The sequence below is a fragment of the Megascapheus bottae genome, chromosome 22, assembly GCF_031878675.1.
Source record: "Megascapheus bottae isolate mThoBot1 chromosome 22, mThoBot2.hap1, whole genome shotgun sequence".
Lineage (NCBI taxonomy): Eukaryota > Metazoa > Chordata > Mammalia > Rodentia > Geomyidae > Megascapheus > Megascapheus bottae.
Window position 1 is genome coordinate 8,268,208 of NC_143530.1, and position 19,832 is coordinate 8,288,039.

Consider the following 19,832-nt stretch of genomic DNA (forward strand, 5'->3'; position numbering starts at 1 on the left):
TACCACATGCATAGAAAAAAGCCAGAAGTGGTGCTGAGGCTCAGGTGGTAGAGCTCTAGCCTTGAGAAAGTCCAAGGACAGTGCTCAGGCCCTGAGCTCAAGCCCAGGACTGGCAAAAAAAAAAAAAAAAAAAATTCCTAAACTGGGGGCAGGCAGGAACATGGTAGAGTGCTTGCCTAGCATGCACGAAGACCTGGGTTCAATTCCTAGGTACTACATACATAGAAAAAGCTGAACGTGGTGCTGTGGCTCAAGTAGTAGAGAGCTAGCCTTGAGAAAGCCCAAGAACAGTGCTCAGGCCCTGAGTTCAAGCCCTAGGTCAGGCCAAAAAAAAAAAAAAAAAAAGCCAGGTAGGGTGGCTCACGCCTGTAATCCTATCTACTCAGGAGGCTGAGATCTGAGGATCGAGGTTCAAAGCCAGCCCAGCCACTGTCTTGGAACAAGATTCTTATCTCCAGTTAATCACTAGAAAGCAGGAAGTGGGGCTGTGGTAGTCCAGAGGTAGCTTAGTAGCCCTGAGCTGAAGAGCTCAGGGACAGCACCCAGGCCCAGAGTTCAAACCCCATGACCCCCCACCCCCTCTCCACACAAAGGAAATTCCTAAACTGGAGGCTTTTTCTTTAAATCAGGCAATGAGTACATTTTGTTCTGGACCGTGTCACCCTTTCCCCTGCTCTCTTGCAGTTTTTCCTTCCCAATGCCACCCATAAGTTGTAAAGTTCATTTTCAACGTAGTGTCCAGTGAGTACCACTGCTGCATTTCACAAAACTCTTATAGCCAATGAATCAGCATAAAGCTGGTTAGAGTGCCAGCCTTGAATTAGAAAAAAAAAAAAAATAGAAGAGGCCTTGAGTTTGAGCCCTAGTACTGCTCCTCCCCCCACCACACACACCTCAGTGGCCTCAGGGGTAAGCATTAGGAGTTTCTAAATCTTTTGGAAATATATGTAACACTGAGTGGGCGAGAATGTGGAACACTTGACCTGCTCTAAATTGCTGACCAGAAACTTCCAGCAAAATGTCAAAGGAATCTGTGACCCAACAAAAGCAGATTTGCCGAAGCCCAAATCTTCTATCTCCAAGGAGAGAAGTTTGAAGTCCAGAGAGCGGAAGTAACCTGCTGCTTAACCCAATGTGTGTATGAGCGCATCGGGGGAGAGGGAGGTAGAGACAGAGAGAGAGAGAGACAGACACACACAGAGAGACACACACACAGAGAATTAGGTCTGTCTGGTTGCACAACTATAAAAGCAGGCTGGCTCGCAGGAGGCTGGATCTGAGCATACAGTGATGCCACTCAGATCCTGGGGAAGGAAGCCTCACGAAGGCAGGGCATGGTCACTATTTCCTGTGAATATTCTATTACGATGGAAATCAGAAGAATACAAAACAAAACCTGACCATGTCTGGAGAGAAAAGGAATTATCTGAGAAAGAGTTCTGGGACAGGGAGCTTACGTTTATTTCTAATTAACTACCAAAAAAAAAAAAAAAAACCCAAAAACACCTTGAAATGATGTTTGTGGCTCAAGTAGTAAAGTGCTAGTCTTGAACGAAAAGACAAAGAGACAATGCCTTGGCTCTGAATTCAAGCTCAGTACCAGTGCACACAAATGGAGTCCAGCATGGTGGTACTTGTCTAAATCTCAGCCCTCAGAAGGCCGAGGGCAGACTGCAACATGGGTGACCTTTGGATATATTGGTATAGTATGTGGAAATAAAACCATGCATGTGTCTCCAAAGTGAAGATGAACAAGGACTAAACACATAAAAATAGATATATCTGGGTATGGTGGCTCACGCCTGTAATTCCAGCTACTCAGGAGGTTGAGATCTGAGGATTGCTGTTCAAAGCTTGGGCACTAACAACTGTGAGACCCTTATCGCCAATTAACCACTAGAAAACCAGAAGTAGTACTGTGGCTCAAGGGGTAGGGCGGTAGATTTAAGCTGAAGAGCTGAGAAACAGCGCCCAGGCCCAGAGTTCAAGCCCCATAGCCAAATAAATAAATAAATAAATAAAAAATAAGAAAGGCCGGGAGTAATGACACATGCCATAATCATAGCTACTCAGCAGGCTGAGATCTGAGGATCTAGGTTCAAAGTCAGTGTGGGTAGAAAATTAATTCCATTACACTCCAGATCCAGTTATCAAGCCAAAAGCCTGGCTGGAGATGTGGTTCAAGTGGTAGAGTACCAGCCATGCAAGCACAAGACCTTGAGTTCAAGCCTTGCCAATATCAACCCCCCCCCCCCCCGCAAAAAAAGAAAAAAGACCTCAGATGTTCTGGTTTAAAAACTGGAAGATTTTACCACCTGGATGCCAGTTACAGTTTTGGACAACTGAGACATTCTCCTCTAAGCTTTTACAGCTTAAAGTTGAAAAAACAAAACAGCCCTCCTTTTGAAGGCAAGACTGAATCTTCACCTGAGCTCCACCACTTGTGTACCTGTATGTGAGACCTGTGTCTAACCACAGGGCTGCGAAGGTGGCTTAGTTGTAGAGTGCTTCTTAGCATGTATGAGACTCTGGGTTCGATTCCTCAATACCACATAAATAGGAAAAGTAAAGGGGCACTGTGGCTCAAGTGAGAGAGTGCTAGCCCTGAGCAAGAAAAGCTCAGAGACATTGCCCAGACCCTGAGTTTAAGCCCCAGGAGACTGGCCAAAACCCAACTAAACAAACAAAAACTAACTACTGGCAGTTCACCTACAAGATGGAGACACACAAAACCCCTCATTAAGATAAAGAGGAGTTGATAAGCTAATACAAAAAGCAAAGGTGACCAGAAAAGAATGGCTCAAAAAGCACTGGCTATTTTGTTTCTGTTCTTCTGCTGTTTGTAACTTCGTGAATCTGTGAGCAACAGTTGGTTACTTGGTGGTTTGCTTGTTGACTCTCAGTCTCTGTCTCCTCCACATCTCTATCTTCTCTGTACCACTCTGCCTGCCACACAAGCCAGTCTTCCAGCTGTATTTTCCAGGCCTGGTCCACAGCCTACACAAGATACTGGGTCCATGAATGGCTTCAAGTGCAAAGGCACTGTTGCAAGAATGGGAAGGAACCGTGTCCATGTGCGAACCACTGGACCAGCCCCAAAGGGAGCAGGCGCCATGCCAAGAGTCTGCTTAAGAAGGGTCAAGAGAGTTGGCCGCTGGTTCCAGCTCTGCAGCCTAACTGTGGAACCCCCAGCTCAGCCGAGTCGTCGGCCCTCCCCTGGCTCCCCGGGTGCTTCCTGCGGAGCGTGGGAGTCCCGGGATCGCCAGGCATCCTCCTTCGAGGGCCGGCTCCAAGGAGCTCTGGCCAGCGTGGGTACGGGGAGTGTGGGATTTCGGGATAGTGCAGCCACTTCTTTAATGGAGAGGAAAAGTGGAGGCTAAAGGCGGGGGAGGGAAGCAATCCCGGAAGACCCGCCAGCCCCCCAGCGGGGGCGATGGGTCGCTGAGCCCCGCCGGGCTCAGACCCGGTGCCGCTGTGCGCCCCCCCGCCCCCCGGCCCAGCGGGTCCCCGCCATGCCGGCCCCTCCCCAGTCCCGCGCGCCTCTCCAGTCCCCCCACCGCCGCCGCCGCCGCTGACTTTCTGACTTCTTAACTTGTCAGCAAATCCCAGAGTTAAAAATGCACACGCACCCCGGCCGGCCGCCAGCGGGGCCGTCTGGCCGCGGCTCCAGATGTGGGGCCACCGCGCGGGCCGCCCGCCCCGCCGCGCAGACTAAACAATCGGCCTTGGCCGTGAGCGCAGCGCAATTCCAGATGCCGCGTCCTTCGCGCCGCGCGCTAATTGGGCCGCGGGCGCGAGGCTCTGTCAACGCCAGCCAGGCCCTGCCCGGGGCGGCCTTGGCCCGGCGCCCGCCCGCGGGGCTACCTGGGGAGGGGTCGGGCGAGGGGAGCGGGGGCTGGGTGGAATGGGGGGCGGGTATGAAGAGAAAGAGACAGACGGACGGACGGGCAGGCGGACAGACAGACGACACTTGGCCACGTCAGACCAGACGCATAAAAAGACACAGGAAGGGAGACGAAAGTCAGATGTAAAAAGGGGACCCGGGAAAAGGAGGAGGGGACCAAGAGAGACGCCCCCGATCGGCACCGAATCCAGAGCCACCGAGGCCACCAGGGCCCCGCCCGGGGACACCCCGAGTCGCCGCCGCCCGATGGGCGTCCTCCCCGTGGGGGTTTCGCGTCCTCGCCCCCAGGATGTCACTTCGTCCATTTGTTCTTACACCCGGGTGACGCCGGGCCCGGCGCGCGCCCTCGCGGTGACCTGGGCCCAGCCTGGCTGGGTGACAGCCGCGGGGGCCGGAGGGACTCCCGTCCCCGAACGAACCCGATCCCGAGCTTGGAGGGGTGGGGATTTCCCTACAGGCAAGGGGGGGTCCCCCGAGTGACCCCCGGCAGGGCTCCATCTCCCCCCCTTTTGCCTTCCACTCCGAGGCCTCCTGGAGGATGACAGGCTGGGCGAGGCCCCAGGCAGGGAAGCCCGTCGGGGACCACCCTGGGGAGCCCCCCAAGCCCGGTGTTCCGCCCCCGCGGGAGGCCGGGGCGGTCGGGGGTGAGCGCGGAGGGCAGCGCGGCGCGCGGGCAGCTCTCGGCGGCCCCTCTCTGACAATCTTTCCTTTGTTTGTTTTCTTAAATCTGGGAGGCCCGAATTCCTGCCGGATTCCGTAGGTTTCACTCAGGAAGGAGGCGCCCCACCGCACCCCCCTCCGGCGGGCCCGCTGCGGGGGGAATGGCAGGTTCCTCCCGGAGGCCGGCGGCGGCGGCGCGCAGCCCCGAGGCCCGGGCAGGGCGAGCGGGCGCCGGGCGCGGCGCAGAGGCCCCGGGCACCCTGCCCACGCGCGCCTCCCCGCAGTCCCGCCGAGCGCCGCGGCCGCCTCCACCGGACACAGTTTTTTAAAAGGCCAAAAAAAAAAAGTTTTTTTAAAGTAAAAAATACAAAATCAAACCAGGGACACGTTAGACGTCGCACAGAGCAATCCTTCCCCAGCGCAGCCTCATTCCACACCCCGCACCCCTCCTCCTCCTCCTTTTTATTTTATTTTATTTTATTTTGGTCTCCAAAACTTGAGCCTCATTAATTTCCAAAAAAAATTTCCCCCAATAAAAGGCAAACATGGAAAGAAAAACAAACTATTAGAAAATAGAGGAGGGAGGAAATGTTATTTAAAAGGTTAGCAGACCGCATCATTTTCCAATGATATTATATACTCCCAGCAGTATCCAAAATATATATGGGCCTTGGGCCAAGAATGTAAAAAGAAAAAAAAACTTAAAAAAAAAGAGCACACACACACACCTCACTTAGACACAACATCTGGACTGGAGAGCGAACAAACCCTCCATTTATCACACTTAATCCGCCAATGAAGCAATCCACAGTTGACTTCTGTTTTGCTAATTTAGCTGCTTTCAAGCGCCCGCGCCGTCCAGCCCAGGAATTAAGTGTCACTGTTGAAGGCTGAGTGCTGGCTGTCCCCCCTGCCCCCCTTCACTCCCCCCACCCCCACTCGCTCCCTGGCCCTCAGATGGGAGGCGGGGGAGAACAGATCATCAAAGAAGAAAGAAACTTTTTACAAATTCCCTTTCGCCTTGCCCACTTGGGGGTCAGTGAATCCTTCCCGGCTGCCTTTGCTCCCAACAGCCTGACATCCACAACCTCGGCTGCCACTGCCTCGGTCCCCCTCCGGCCTCTGCTCCGGACTCCCTGGAGAAATAGCTTTGTGTTTGGTCCAAACCCCAGCTCTTGATCATTGACTCTGGCTGACCAGGGGCTGCCAGCCACCTACCTGGCACGGTCTGATGGCCTGAGAAAGCAGGTACCGCCATTCTCCTTGCCCCTCTCCAGGTGGAGGCGCTGGGCCTGCTGTATTTAGAGACAATGGAATCTTGTGCCAGTGCAAGGCCAAAGGAGAAAGAACAAATCAGGGACAGTGTATCATTTGAGGATTAGTCAGTAAATCCCTGGGACCCTGGCCCAGTGGGGCTGGTGCCAGAGACAGGGCTTGGCCCCAAGTGAAGACTTGCTCAGCAATCTTCTGCCCCCTCCCCATCTCCAGAGGCCCCCACGCTCTCACCCCAACTCTCTGACCATCTCTCAGCTTCCAGGCTCCTCTCAGCTTTGGGAACTAAGCCACAGCCTTTCCTTCATTGCTCTGGTTCTCTGTTGCTAAGGTCAGCAGGCCTGCCATGGACTGGGAAAGGGTCTAGACTGACCTCAGGCACCTGCTGGCAGCCAGGCTGAAAAACAGCTTCCAGCAGCTCACTCGAGTTCCCTCTGATCCAGTCCACCCAGACCCCAGCTATGCTGGCTGAGCCCCAGACACAGGCCTCCAGCCCCCCCACCCCCGGTCTCTCACGAAGGCCTACGTAAGGCTTCAGACTTCTTGGGGAAGGATTTTGCATTCTGGGCTCCACCACGTGCAGTCTCAAACCTCCTGAGCTCCCGGTGTAGAGCCCAGGAAAGTCTCTTATCTGGAGGACCTCCCACATGGCCTGTTTCTGTTCTCATCGACATTGATGAACCCCTAGTCTATGCCAGGCAGTGTGCTGGACTCAGGAGTGAGAGAAAAGTGAAGCACTCTTCTGACCTTCCCTGGGACAGAAACCTCTACTGGGCCTTATTTTCTGTTTGTGTTACTTGGCTAACTCATTCTGTAAGAACTAATTGAGCACCTGTCATGGGCCAGGCACTGTACTAGGACTGGGGCTTCAGGAAAGAGGAAAGGCCATTTCTGCCCTCAGACTTGCTAGAGGGACAGGAATGTCAATAATACATTCTTTACGAAAATTATTATTTTACTGGGGCTTGAGCTCAGGGCCTTAAACTTGCTCGGTTTGCTTGTACATGCTGACCACTTGAACCATGCCTCCAGCCCAGAGTTTTGCTGGTTATGGAGATGGAATCTAGTGGATTTTTTTTTTTCCTGCCTGGGCTGGCTTTGAATTTGCAGTCCTCTAGATCTCAGCTTCTTGAATAATGAGAATTTAGTGGTGTAAGGTCATTGACTCCCAGCTTGTAGTGGTTATTTTGAGATAGGGTCTTACTTTTGGCCTATCAAAATATCCTTCCCCCACCTCCTTCTCTTTGTAGCTGGGATGAGAGATAAACATCATTGTACCCAGCTATTGGCTGAGAATTCTGGCCTCGTACTATAAGCCTCCCAATCCCAGCCCCCCAAATAGCTCAGATTACAGGCTAAGTGTCTGGCTGTCAACAATTAATTCTAAGACAAGGCAGGAAATAAGGCCCAAGGGAACCATTTATAGAAGCTTCTGGGAACTCTGGCATGGCAGCGCTCATCTCTAATCTCACAATTCAGGAGGCAAAGAGAGGAGCATTGAGAGTTAGAGGCCCGCCTGAGCTATAGAGTGAGACTCTGTTTCAAAAAAAAAAAAAAAAGTCTAAGAATATAGCTCAGTTTTAGAGCACTTTCCCATCATGCAAAAGGCTCTGCGTTCAATCCCTAACACTGCAAATATGAATGTATTCATTTTATAAATAATTATGATATGATACTAATACCATTTTTTCTGTATGTTGACTTTTTCTACTTGTAGCTGACGTTATTTTAGCACACTTGAGCCATGCCTCCAGTCCAGTCCAGTTTTTTTTTTCTGGTTATTTGGTGTCTTGTAGATTTTTCTGCCTAGGCTGGCTTCAAACCTTAGTCTTCAGATCTCAGCCTCCTGAGACTACAGACACAGGCCATTAGTACCTGGCAAGAAAAAAAAAAATGTGAACCATGATGCCTAGTCTTACTTTCATGTCTCTGGAAGCCAAGCAAGGCAGGACTTAGGAAGCACCCCACACACCTTTTTTTTTCAGCTTAGGATAAAGCCTTAGAAGTATCCTCTGGCTCAGAGCCACCATTCTCTAACTCTGATTTGGGTTGAGTCTAGACTTGCTGTGTGTCCTTGGGCAACACATGTCCCTTCTCTGATCCTTGGACTCCTTATAGGTGAATGAGTAGGCTGGCCTGGCCAGACTCCAGACTTTAGACTCCCAGGAACCTGCATGGAGTCCTTCCTGCTTGTCTTTCCTCTGGTCCCGCCCCTCCCCGCCCCTCCCCTTCCCTGCTGGAGCTTGCTTATCTGGAGCTGTAGTTTTCTGCTCTCCTCTTCCTTACTTGCCTGTGACTTTCCTCAATGATGTCCCCCTCTGGCTCCTCTGGGCCATCTTCTAGAAGCCCCACCCCACCCCAACCTCTGAGGCTAGAAGACCTTCTTTCCAGAGGAAAGGACTGTGCCTAGTACTGTGCTGTGAGGCAGGAGGAGGGGTCTGTGTTGGGGGAGAGGGAGCAAGGGCAGGACAGAGGCTGGGGGTGTCCTCAAGGAGGTGCATGGCTGCCAGGCTTCGTGGGCAGAGGGTTTTGGCAGGGCCTGTTGGAGTGGCACCTGAGCTGGGGCCAGGTCCTGGAGGCAGGGAAACAGGATGCTGTGTGCTGGGTGTGGTGGAGAGGGGGCGGGGACGTGGGGGCACAATGGGCCATTGTGCCGAGGAGTCACCTTCACTTCTGGACTCTGGGCATTCCCTTCCTCTTCCCCACCTGAGCTGTACAAACAGCGAGGCATATGGGAGGTGCAGCCATAAAGGCAGTCTACGTGGGACGTGACGAGCGCCTGCGCTCCCACCTTCTCCCCTGAGGTGCAGTGATGGCAACTGAATGCCCAGCCAGGAGAGGACAAGGAGGAGCCTCTCGCGCGCGCGCGCGCGCGCGCGCGCGCGCGCGCGTGTGTGTGTGTGTGTGTGTGTGTGTGTGTGTGTGTGTGTGTGTGTGTGGCTGGTGAAGGAGCCTCGGCCTTCTCCAGGCCACTAAACTAGCTGAATGTGGCTTTAGATACAAGCCCACGTCTGAGTTTGCTCATCGGTACAATGGGACACGGGTGACGCCCGGTCTGTGTCACAGTGGGGTTGTGGGAAGGAGGTGCTGACATGGCTGTGCTCCCTCTCTTGCTCTTCTGCAAGACCCCTGCGGCCTGCCAGGCCTCCCCGACTGGATCTCCCAGGGGAGATCCACTGTCCACGGGAAGGGCTCCTGGGGGCCAAGGGACAGGACTGGGGATTAAAAAGCTCAGTGTTCAGCTGGCCCTTTGCTCATTTATTCAACACACAGTAATGTGAGCTTCCTGTTCTTTTTTTTTTTTTTTTCCTTCTTCTTTTTTTCCCAATTTTGGGGCTTGAACTCTAGACCTGGGCTCTGACGAAAGCGTTTGTGCTCAAGACTAGCACTCTTCCACTTGAGCCACAGCTCCACACCTGGCTTTGGGGTGGGTAATTATAAATAAGAGTCCCAGGTTGGTTTTGAATCATGTTCCTCAGATCTAAGCCTCCTGTGTGAGCCACTGGGATCTGGTTAAGCTTTTCTGTCTTTTGCCAAGCACTTTGAAGACCCCTTTCAAAAATGAACAAGATACACTCCTTGCCTTCAAGAATTCCTAGTTAGATTGTGGAAGGAGACTGAACGCACACATATGCATATACATATATACACAGCATTAGCGTATAGTAATAGTAGTTGATTTGAGCACTTACTATATTTTCTATGAATGAATTCACATTCTCATTTTGAAGAGGTGGAAATGCAAGCACAGAGAAACTAAGCAACTTACCCAGAGTTACACAGCTAATAAACAGCCAGGACTAGTTTCTGGGTAGTCTGTGTAGACTCTGAGCTCATAGTCCAAGGAACACACAGCCTGCTAGAGGCATCTATTCTAGGGGAGAGGCGAGACATCAAAGAAAAAGTTGAATTGTGTCTCTGGTGGCGTGGAGAAGGAGAGGCAGGGTTAACTGCTCAGCTTTCTCTATGGCAGGACAAGATGAACCAGCCTGGAGTGGCTGCTATGTGGAGTAGTAGTATCTCAGGAAAGTCAGCTCTGGGCTGTGTTCAAGGCAGGTAGCATAGTTATGTTTCCTTGAAGATGGCATAGAGCTTGCTGGAATTGATTCCTCATCTTTCCTCTGCTGGAGGTCTGTGATGGAGGAATTCAGAAGGCTCCTGGTAGGAGAAGAGAACACCTGGCCCCTGCCCCACAGATAACATGAGCTTTCCTAATCTCAGAGTTCAGTGGCCCTTGAGCTTTTTCCTGTCTGTCACATCCCGAAAGCTGGGTGACATTCAGTAGAATTGAGTATGCTAGGAACCATTGTCTAGAAAGCAAGTGATGGGACTCTACCTCCAATGAGCTTAAGGAAAAGGAAGGGGCTTGTTGACTGACACAAGCAGGGAGGACAAGAGTGTGAGTGTGTGTGTGTGGAGGGGGTGTGAGTGCATGCATGTACATGTGTTTGCAAGCATGCATGGGGGTAAGGTAAAGTTTAAGGACTGCCTCGTCTCAAAAGATACCATCATCTTTCTCTCTTGCGTTTTCCCCCCTTGACTGCAGCTGTGCCTTGACGATGTTTTTTGGTGCCTGGCAGTGCCATTTCGCTGTGGTTGCTTTCCTACAGCAGCTGAATCTCCTCTGATCTGCAGTGGTGAATGGGAAGGAGGAGGAAGTCAGGACGTCTCTGATCAACTAGAGGGTAGGTGGTCCTCACATCTAGAGGAAAGAGAGCACATGTTATGCCCAGCATCCTCTGACACTTGGTTTGCTCACTGGCTGGGTGCTTTACCACCTGAGACACACCACATTTAATATTTTTGGGGAGACATGGGGGCTTGAACTCAGCTTGGGGGCTGTCCTTGAGCCCTTCAGCTCAAGGCTACCACCCTACCCTTGAACCAAGCACCATTTCCTATTTTCTAGAGGTTCAGGTCCTTTTGTGCCTGGGCTGGCTTTGAACCTCGATCCTCAGATCTCAGCCTCTTGGGTAGCTAGGATGACAGGCGTGAGCCACCGTGCCTGGCTAAAAAAATGTTATTTTTAAAAAACATAACTAGGTGTGTTATTTGAAAATTCCAAAGTTCATAGACTTCTCAGATAAACATACAAGACGCTAGGGAATGTGGCTCAGTGGTTAAACATTTACCTAGTATGTATGAGGACCTGGGTTTAATTCCATCACAGCAGAAACCAAACAAAGCAAAGTCTCCTAAACAGTAATAACAATACACAAAACCAAACCTAAGATATCAAAATGCTTTAGACTTAGCCAAGTATGATCCTACTTGCCTGTAATCTCAGCACTCAGGAGGCTGAGGCAGGAGGGTTATGAGACTGAGGCCAGCCTAAGCTCCATAGCAAGAAGCTATCCCTGAAACAAAATCACAATAACAGCCAAGTCCTTCCTCTCTGTGTTTACAGACTCCCCTGCCCAGCACTGACCACAGGGGCATAGGCCTGGGACAGGAGCTCACAAAGGCCTAGGCAGAACCTTCAATGATCTTGGTAGGCACCCCTGCAGAACTCTGAACATGGGCATGGGAACAACTTAATTCAGCAGCTACTAGGTGGCAAAGTAACTGCCAGTTAATCCCTTGCTAGTGTGATATCATCCATCTAGAAGGAATTCATTGTCTCATTTTCCTGGAGCTCTTTGTACCAACTCTCTCACTGCCTTACCTATTTGTGTGTTGTTACGACACCTTGTGAATTCTTGGAGAGATAGGAGCTCAGAAGTCCTCAATGGAAAGCTGTGTGTGTGTGTGTGTGTGTGTGTGTGTGTGTGTGTCGGGGTGTGTGGGGGGGTGTACAAGTACACACGTGTGTCATGCTTGGAACTGGGGCCTCACACTCTTGTTTCGCTTTTTTACTCCAGTCTGGCACTCTACCACTCACTGAGCCACATCTTTATTTCCAGCTTCTTTTTGGTCCTTTGTAGTATGCATGTGTGTGTGGGGGGGGGGTGGAGGATGAAGGGCTGTGGGCCTTGAATCCAGGGACTTAGCACCGTCCTTGAGGGTTTTTTTTTTTTTGCCAGTCATGGGCTTGAGCTCAGGGCCTGAGCACTGTTCTTGGACTTTCTCAAGGCTAGAGCTCTACCACTTGAGCCTCAGCACCACTTCCAGCTTTTTTCTATGTATGTGGTACCGAGGAATGGAACCCGGGTCTTCATGCATGCTAGGCAAGCACTTTAACCACTAGGCCAAACTCCCGGCTATCCTTGAGGGTTTTTTTGTTCAAGGCTATATCATTCCACCACTTTGGGCCACCACACCACTTCTGGTTTTTTGGTGGTTAATTGGAGATAAGAGTTTCATTGACTTTCCTGCTCATGCTGGCTTTGAACCATGATTCTCAGATCTCAGCCATCTGAGGAGCTAGTAGCTAGGGTTACTATGAGCTGCAGTGTCAGGCCCGGGGAAGGTTTAACACAGGATAGGTCCAATACAGTGTTGCCCTGGTGCTTTTGTTACATGTATGTTTATTGAACCCTTAAAGCATCAGTCTCATATTAGAGCGTCTTCATTTACTCCATTGTATAACCCTCCAGTAACTCGGGTCTGTCCTAGGGCTCCATTTTGGCGGTGGCCACACTGGCGGCAAATGGATTTGGGAATGGAGGGCCATCCTTCATCAGAGCTCTGAGATCTGTCTCCCATCCCAGATTATAATGAGGAGTGCAGAGAAGAGGCCTGGGGTCCGAGAAGTCCCCAGAAAGAATGCTGAGATGGGAGTCCAGGAGAGAGGAAGACAGGTTACCAACCAGAGAGGATGCTGAGTGGGGCTAGAGGAGTCGGGAGGTCACAGGGAAGGAAGTTCAAGGGCCTTGGGGCCTGGGTTGGTGGTCAAGCCGGGAAGCAGGAAACCAGTCCAGGCAGATTCTTCCCCTGGAACCAGGAGTCGGAGTCTTCAAGTCGTCTTCAAGCTGGGCTGGGGGTGTTTAATATTAATAGTAGAGACTGTGGTGGGAAGATAATAGGGCCTCAGTCAGATTAGAGGGGGTGAGCGCTTATCTGTGGCTGCTGAAGACGCATGTCTTTCACCTGCTCCTTTCATATCCCCCTTCTTTCATTCCGCCGCCCACCCCCTCCCACCAGCCTAGAACAAAAGGGGTATTATGGGCCGGGGTGTTTTCAGGCTGCAGCCGGGAGCGCCCCCTCCCCCTACTCCACCCCCCAGCGGGAGCCAGGCTTTCTCCTCCCGCAGGAGATTAGCTCCGTTTGACAAGGCGGTGAACTTTGGGAGGGGGAAATGGGGGTCTCCTCGGGGAGCTTCCAGAGTGCAGCCCTGCCAAACCTGAAGCTGCTGGAGAGACCTGGAGAGACAATTGTGAAGACAGACACACAGAGCCAGAGACAGACGGACATACACACACATACGGAGCCCTGAAGACAGATAAGTAGAGACAGGGACAGACAGACAGACAGACAGACAGACAGACAGACAGACAGACACACACACACACACACACACACACACACACACACACACACGCCACAGCTCAGAATGTTGGCAAGAGACACACATAGAAACAAGACACACAGACACCCTGCCAATGACAAAAGACAGAAGCAGACTGACCCAGGAGAGACAAAGGCAGCGGAAGAGAGATGACCCAGAAAGCCCGAGGATGAGAGAGACCAAGAGGCAAGCTAGCTAGAAGAGGCTTTGTGGGAGAGGGGAAGCTGAGCAACTGAAGGTGGCAGGAAGCAGGAATCTGGAAGGACAGTCTCAAGGAGGGGGGTGGACGTTGGCCACGCGTCTTTAGATTCGGGTGTAGTAGCTTCGGAAGACTGGGGTAGAGATGCAGGAGGCTGGGCAGAGAAACATTGGCAGCGACAGGGAACAGCAGACTGGAAACTGGCCCACAGGAAGAGTGTGGAAGTGTGATGGGAAGCGCCAGTAGAAATGGTTCTTGACTTGGTAAGGTGGCCCCCGGCCTCTGAAAAGACTGCCTGGGTGCACAGACCCAGGTGTGGTGAAGGGCTGGGGGCGGGGCTCTGGGACGCCATCCTGGGTGGAGAGCTGTACCGGAAAAGGTTCCTAGGACTTCGGCTCTTGACCAGATGCAGAGAGGACAAAAACTGGGATCACTTCTGCCGGTATGATCTCCAAACCCCAAGTGGAAGAAGCTTGATGACACCTCAGTGAGAGAGCTGAGCTGTTGAAGCTAGGAGATGCTGGGTTCAAAACCTACCACTGACTTCCAGATCTAACACATATCTGAACCCCAACTTCCCCATATGTAAAATGGGAATCCCCTTGTGGTAATCGGTGCTTGTAATTACCTAATTACAAGGTATTTAGCCCTAACAGATACCTGAGGAGCTACAGTTGCAGACCTTCTGAAGCAACTATGATTTTATTTCCTTACCCAGACATCCCCTCAAGCACTAAGAGAAGAAAACCGCACACTCCAAAGTTCCTCTCTCCTCCTTCCCTTCTCCCAGTCCTCCTCCCTGTCCTTCTTTCTTTTCTCCTTCTTTCCTTCTTTCTTTCTTTCTTTCTTTCTTTCTTTCTTTCTTTCTTTCTTTCTTTCTTTCTCCTTCCTTCCTTCCTTTTTTCTTTCTTCTCTCCATCCCCTGCCTTTCTTTCTCTCTCTCTTTCTTCTTTCTTTTGCACTGAAGATTGGATTCAGGAGCTCGTGCTTCCTAGGAAAAAAGCTCTACCACTTAAGTGACATCTTGTTTTTCAGACAGTGTCTCCTGCTTTTGTCAAGATTGATCTGGGGTCACGATCTTCCTAGCTCCTCCTCCTCCTGAGTAGCTGGAATTACAGTCAAGTGCTACATACCCAACAAATGGCGGAGCTGTGGTTGGAAGCCAGAGAGTTGAGGGTTACTTACCAGTCCTTTTTGCACTGGGCACCAGATTAGTAAGAGATAACATGATCTCATCTTCACCACCCAGAAGGACCCCCACCGCAGCCTTTGTGGGGGACACTATTTTTAGGTACGTACAGAGGCTGTCATTATTCCCTCTGTGGTCAAGTTCAAGCTACCAGTGTGGCTTTCACTAACCTAGGAGTTGGGGAAAGAGGCCTGGACCAGCCCACCCAAGGGGGTGGATATCATGCCATTAAGGGAAGCCCAAGCTGCCTCCTCTTTTCCTCTGGGAGCCTTCAGCCTCCTGCAGGAGAGAAGGGGTGCCTGCTCTCTCCCGTGGTGCCCAAACAGATAAGGCAGAACAGGTCCCAAGCTAACTGCACATGCTCTGGGATTTGCAGAAGTTCCGAAGCTGAACTCTCCTACCCGGAGGGAGGCTGGCCCCTGATTTCTTTGTCCTTCTGTCTTTGGTAATTGGGAACACCCAGATGACAGGAACAGATCCTCTCTCCCCATTCTTGGCCAGTCTCTCCTTGCCCTTGCACTCACTGCGCCCCCTCCCTCTAGAAGATGACCAATGGTGAGGGGGGAGGGCTGACACCAGAGGCCCAGGGTCTCTTGCTCTGGGGCAGCAAGTACTTTGTGAAACCAAATTCTCCAGTTCCCATTGACCGGGTCACCTGACTCCCTGCTGGGGCCTTCTCCCTTCCGGTCTGTGTCTTGGTAACCCCCTGAAATTCCAGCCTCTGCAACCCCCTCATCTCTTCCAAATGCTTATTGAGCTGTTGGCAAATGCAGGGCTGAATCATGGTGTGAGTTTCATAAAGCAAAAGACAGATGCCATCCATCAAAGGGTGATGGCTGGGGCACCAGGAGGCTCCCACCGTCTCCACTGCTTCTAGGTCAGCCCGCCGCACTGCCACGTGGCCCTCTGTCCTTGCCTACACATTCCTTCACATCCCTGGCACAGGAGCTCACTGGGCATAGGCAGTGGCCAGCAGCTGAAAGTCAGGGCACCCCCTCACCTCCCATGGTGGTCTATTACAGGCTGGGCCTGAACTTTGGATCGGCACTTAGGGAGTGATACAATCTCGGTTATGAAGATAAATGGTATTTTTGTTGTCATCTTTCTGTTTGTTTGGTTATTGGCACTGGGGCTTGAATTTAGTCTCAAGCTCTTCCTTTGCATTTTCTGATGAACATTGGTGCTCGACCACTTGAACCACCCTTCTGCTTCCAGCTTCTCATCTCCATTAATTGGGAGACAAGAGTCTCACGGATGTTCCTGCCCAGGCTGGTTTTAAACTGCGATTCCCAGTCGGTAGGATTACAGACATAAGCCACACACCCAGCTCTCTAGACCTTGATTCCCTTTTTATGAAAAGAAAGGTTTGGGCTAGTTTCCTTCTAGGATTAACCTTTTAACTTTTAGTTTCTTCTCACAGCCTAATGGAGTTGTTGGAGTCAGATGGCCTGGGTTCAAATCCCTTTTGGATGGGCTGATGACATGGTCTAGATCTCTTCTGTTGCATCTGCTTATCTTTGGCGCATTGTTTGAGCCACCCTGGACTCTTCCTGTTTTTTTTTTTTAACCCCGACCCCCTTGGCAGTACTGGAGTTTGAACTCAGGGCCTTGTGCTTTGAGGCACCCATTCTACCACTTGAGCTATGCTTGCAGCCCATTGATTTTTTTTTTTTTGCCACTCGTGGGCTTGAGCTCAGGGCCTGAGCACTGTCCTTGGACTTTCTCAAGGCTAGAGCTCTACTACTTGAGCCTCAGCACCATCTCTGGCTTTTTTCTATGTATGTGCTACCGAGGAATTGAACCTGGGTCTTCATGCATGCTAGGCAAGCACTTTACCACTAGGCCAAACTCCCAGCCCATCATTGATGTTTTTAACTCAGGGTCTCATACTTTGTTAAGCAGGTGCTCTACCACTTGCTCCTTACCTTGCTCTTTTTGCTTTAGTTATATTTTCAGATAGGATCTCATACATTTGGTCCAGTCTGGTCTCTAACTATGATCTGTCCAGCTAGCTCTGTCTCCCAAGCAGCTGGGATTACAGGCATGAGCCAAGACATCTGCACCCCCCCAACTGGCTTTATGTATCTTACTAAATACATATATGAATGAAGAACAGCAGTGGCAAACCCTTTTCTTTTAGGAATAAAATGGGTGACACACCTGGGCCCTAGTGGCTCATGCTTATAATCCACCTTCTCAGGAGGCTGAGATCTGAGGATCTCAATTAGAAGCCTGCTTGGGCAAGAAAGTCCTAAGATTCTTATTTTTGATTAACCTCCTGAAAGCCAGAAGTGGAGGTGTGGCTTGTGTGGTTCAAGTCTCGGTTCTGACACAAGGGGAAGAAATGGCTCATAAGAGGCCAAGGGAAGACCCTTCTCCCAGTATCTTGGCTCTGGGTTACGCTGGATTTCTTATTCCAACTTAACATACAAACCAACCTGTCAGAGTCTTTGGCCTTGAAGTTAGGGGCTCCAATGTCTTATCCTTTGCCCCTGGCCTCCTCTCTCCTGCAACCCCATTTCCTGTCCTCCCTACCCATGTCATCCTTGGAGCCTGACTCCTGATTCTACCAGACCCTGGCATGGGCCTCAGCTGCTCCTTCACTCACATGCAGGATCAGGGGCTCCAGAGCCCCGCTTGGAGCTGGGCTGGAGGCCAGCTCCACATCTGACATCGATTACCAACAGTGGCTGCCGAGTGGATTCCTCTGCCTGCCACTCACCTATCTGCCAGGGTGACAGAGGAGATGGGAAAAAGGTTTTCACAGCTGGAATAAATTGAGGGGAAATAGAGGGGGAGGGTGGAAAAGACACAAAAAACAACATTGAACTCAAGATGAGGGGGAAAAAAGAGACAGTATTAGAGGAACTAATGAAGAAAATGTGTGTGTGTGTGTGTGTGTGTGTGTGTGTGTGTGTGTGTGCATGTCTGGGTGTGCAAGTACATGCATGTCTGGGGTGAGTGTATCTGTTTGCACACATGTCTGGGTGAGTTAAGTTTGTTTGCAGGCATGTCTGGAGTACATGTGTATACCTATGTATGTATGTGTGTGTGTGTAAGTGTATCTGGGATAACTGTGTGTGTGTGTTGACAAATCAACCACAACCTTTATTTAGTGTTTCGTGTTTTGTGTATTTTGGAGGCTGCTCATACTCTGCCTGGGCAAAAGCCCATTTCTGGTCTTCCAGACTGAGCCAAACTTGAGGAAGGGGAAGCGGGGCTGAGATCAGGGAGGAGATGAAGGGAACAGAAAAAGCAAGGAGATGCTCAGAGCATAAGAAAGAAGAAAGAAAGAAAATCTTGATCTCTGAAGAGAATCGAAACTGGGTGCCTGAGATCCTCACCCGTGCTATTCAGGAGGCTGAGGTCTGAGGATCATGGTTTGAAACCAGCCAGGGCAGGAAAGACTACGATATTCTCATCGCCAATTATGCAGCAAAAGAAGCAGGAAGGGAAGCTATAGCTCACTTGGTAGACTGTTGGCTTTGAGCAAAAATTCAGGACAGAGCCCAGGCCTTGAGATCAAGCCCTGGGACCAGCACAAAACAAAAGAGAATTGAAAATGTGAGTGTTCTGGCATGCCCTAGTGACTTTGGTCCCGTGGGCCCACGACCTGGATTCCAGAACTCTGTCCACCTGCAGATGACCGCCAGGCCTCCCCTCTACACCCCACCAGGCCCCCCTCCCATGCCTTCCTCCCTCCTCTCTCTTCTCTCACTTTCTCCCTCCCAGTGCCCACACCTCAGGGGCCAGGCCAGGCCACAGGAATTCCCTTCCTCCCCATCTGTTCTCCATTGACACGTGGAGCTTTCAATTGTCCGCTCATTAGTCAGCAAGACATTTCCCTTGGCCCCTCCTCCCCCAGCCCCTGTTTCCCTGAACCAAGCCTGGTCAGTGGGGCCCAGCTCCCACCAGGCTCCCTGAACCCCAAATTCTTCTGTAACAGCTCTGTGTGCTACAGAGGACTGGCCAACGTACGGGGAGTGGGGAGCTGGTAGTTTTTGTGGGAGGGGGTCCCCACAGAGGCCCCTAAAACCTGTGTAAAGGGACCTCTGGCTGTGAGCAGCCCATTTGAGGGGGCTGGAGCCCTTTACAATATTATCCCTGCTGAGTCCATAAAAGTCCCCTCTAGCGTTACAGCATTTGAAAGACTATTAAGTTTTAAGGCCTTGGACCTCCGGGGAGGAGACACACTGTCATGGGTGTTTGTGGGCTCTTGGTTTATGTGACAGCCAGAGGAGGACAGACTCAGACTGGGGAAGAGGATGAAGAAGGCCTTGGAAAAGCCAACATGGGGAGTAGAGAGGGCTGGGACCAGTTCAAGGCCCAAGATTTCTCGTTGTAGACTGGGGCTGTGGCTCATACTTACAATCCGAGTGACTCAGGAGGCTGAGATCTGAGGATCACTGTTCAAAGCTAGCCAGGGCAGGAAAGTCCATGAAACTTTTATCTCCAATAAATCACAGAAAAGTGGAAGTGGTACTGTGGCTCAAGAGGTAGAGCAGTAGCCATGAGCAAAAGAGCTCAAAGACAGCACCCAGGCCTTGAGTTCAAGTCCCATGACAGAACCCCCCCCCCCCCCAAAAAAAATCTCTTTGTGGCCCGTGGTTCTCAGACTTTGGAAGATCCTAAGTCTGGCCTTCCTGGAGGAGAGGAGCATGTGGGGAGGAGAAAGGGGTTCCTTTCCAGAAGATGAGGATAACAGAGGGGCTGGTAAGGCTGCCAAGCTGTGCCCCGCAGTTCTAGCTGATATCTGTTCTTGGATGTCCCTATTCTTGGATGTGACAGCTGCTGATCCTTCCTTCCTTCCTTCCTTCCTTCCTTCCTTCCTTCCTTCCTTCCTTCCTTCCTTCCTCCCTTCCTTCCTTCCTTTCTTCCTTCCTTCTTTCCTGGGTCAGGGCTTGAACTCAGTGTGTGGGAGCTGTCCCTGAGCTCTTTTGCTCAAGGATAGCACTCCACCACTTGAGCCACAGCTCTACTGCTGGTTTTGAGTAGTTAATTGGAGATAAGAGTCTCACAGAAGCTTGTCTGTCTGGGCTAGCTTTGAACCATAATCTTCAGATCTCAGCCTCCTGAGAAGTCAGGCTCTGCTGGGGACAAGAAAATCTGTTTGATTCAACCTCTGTCACTTTTGTTGTTGTTGGTTGTGGGGCTTGAACTC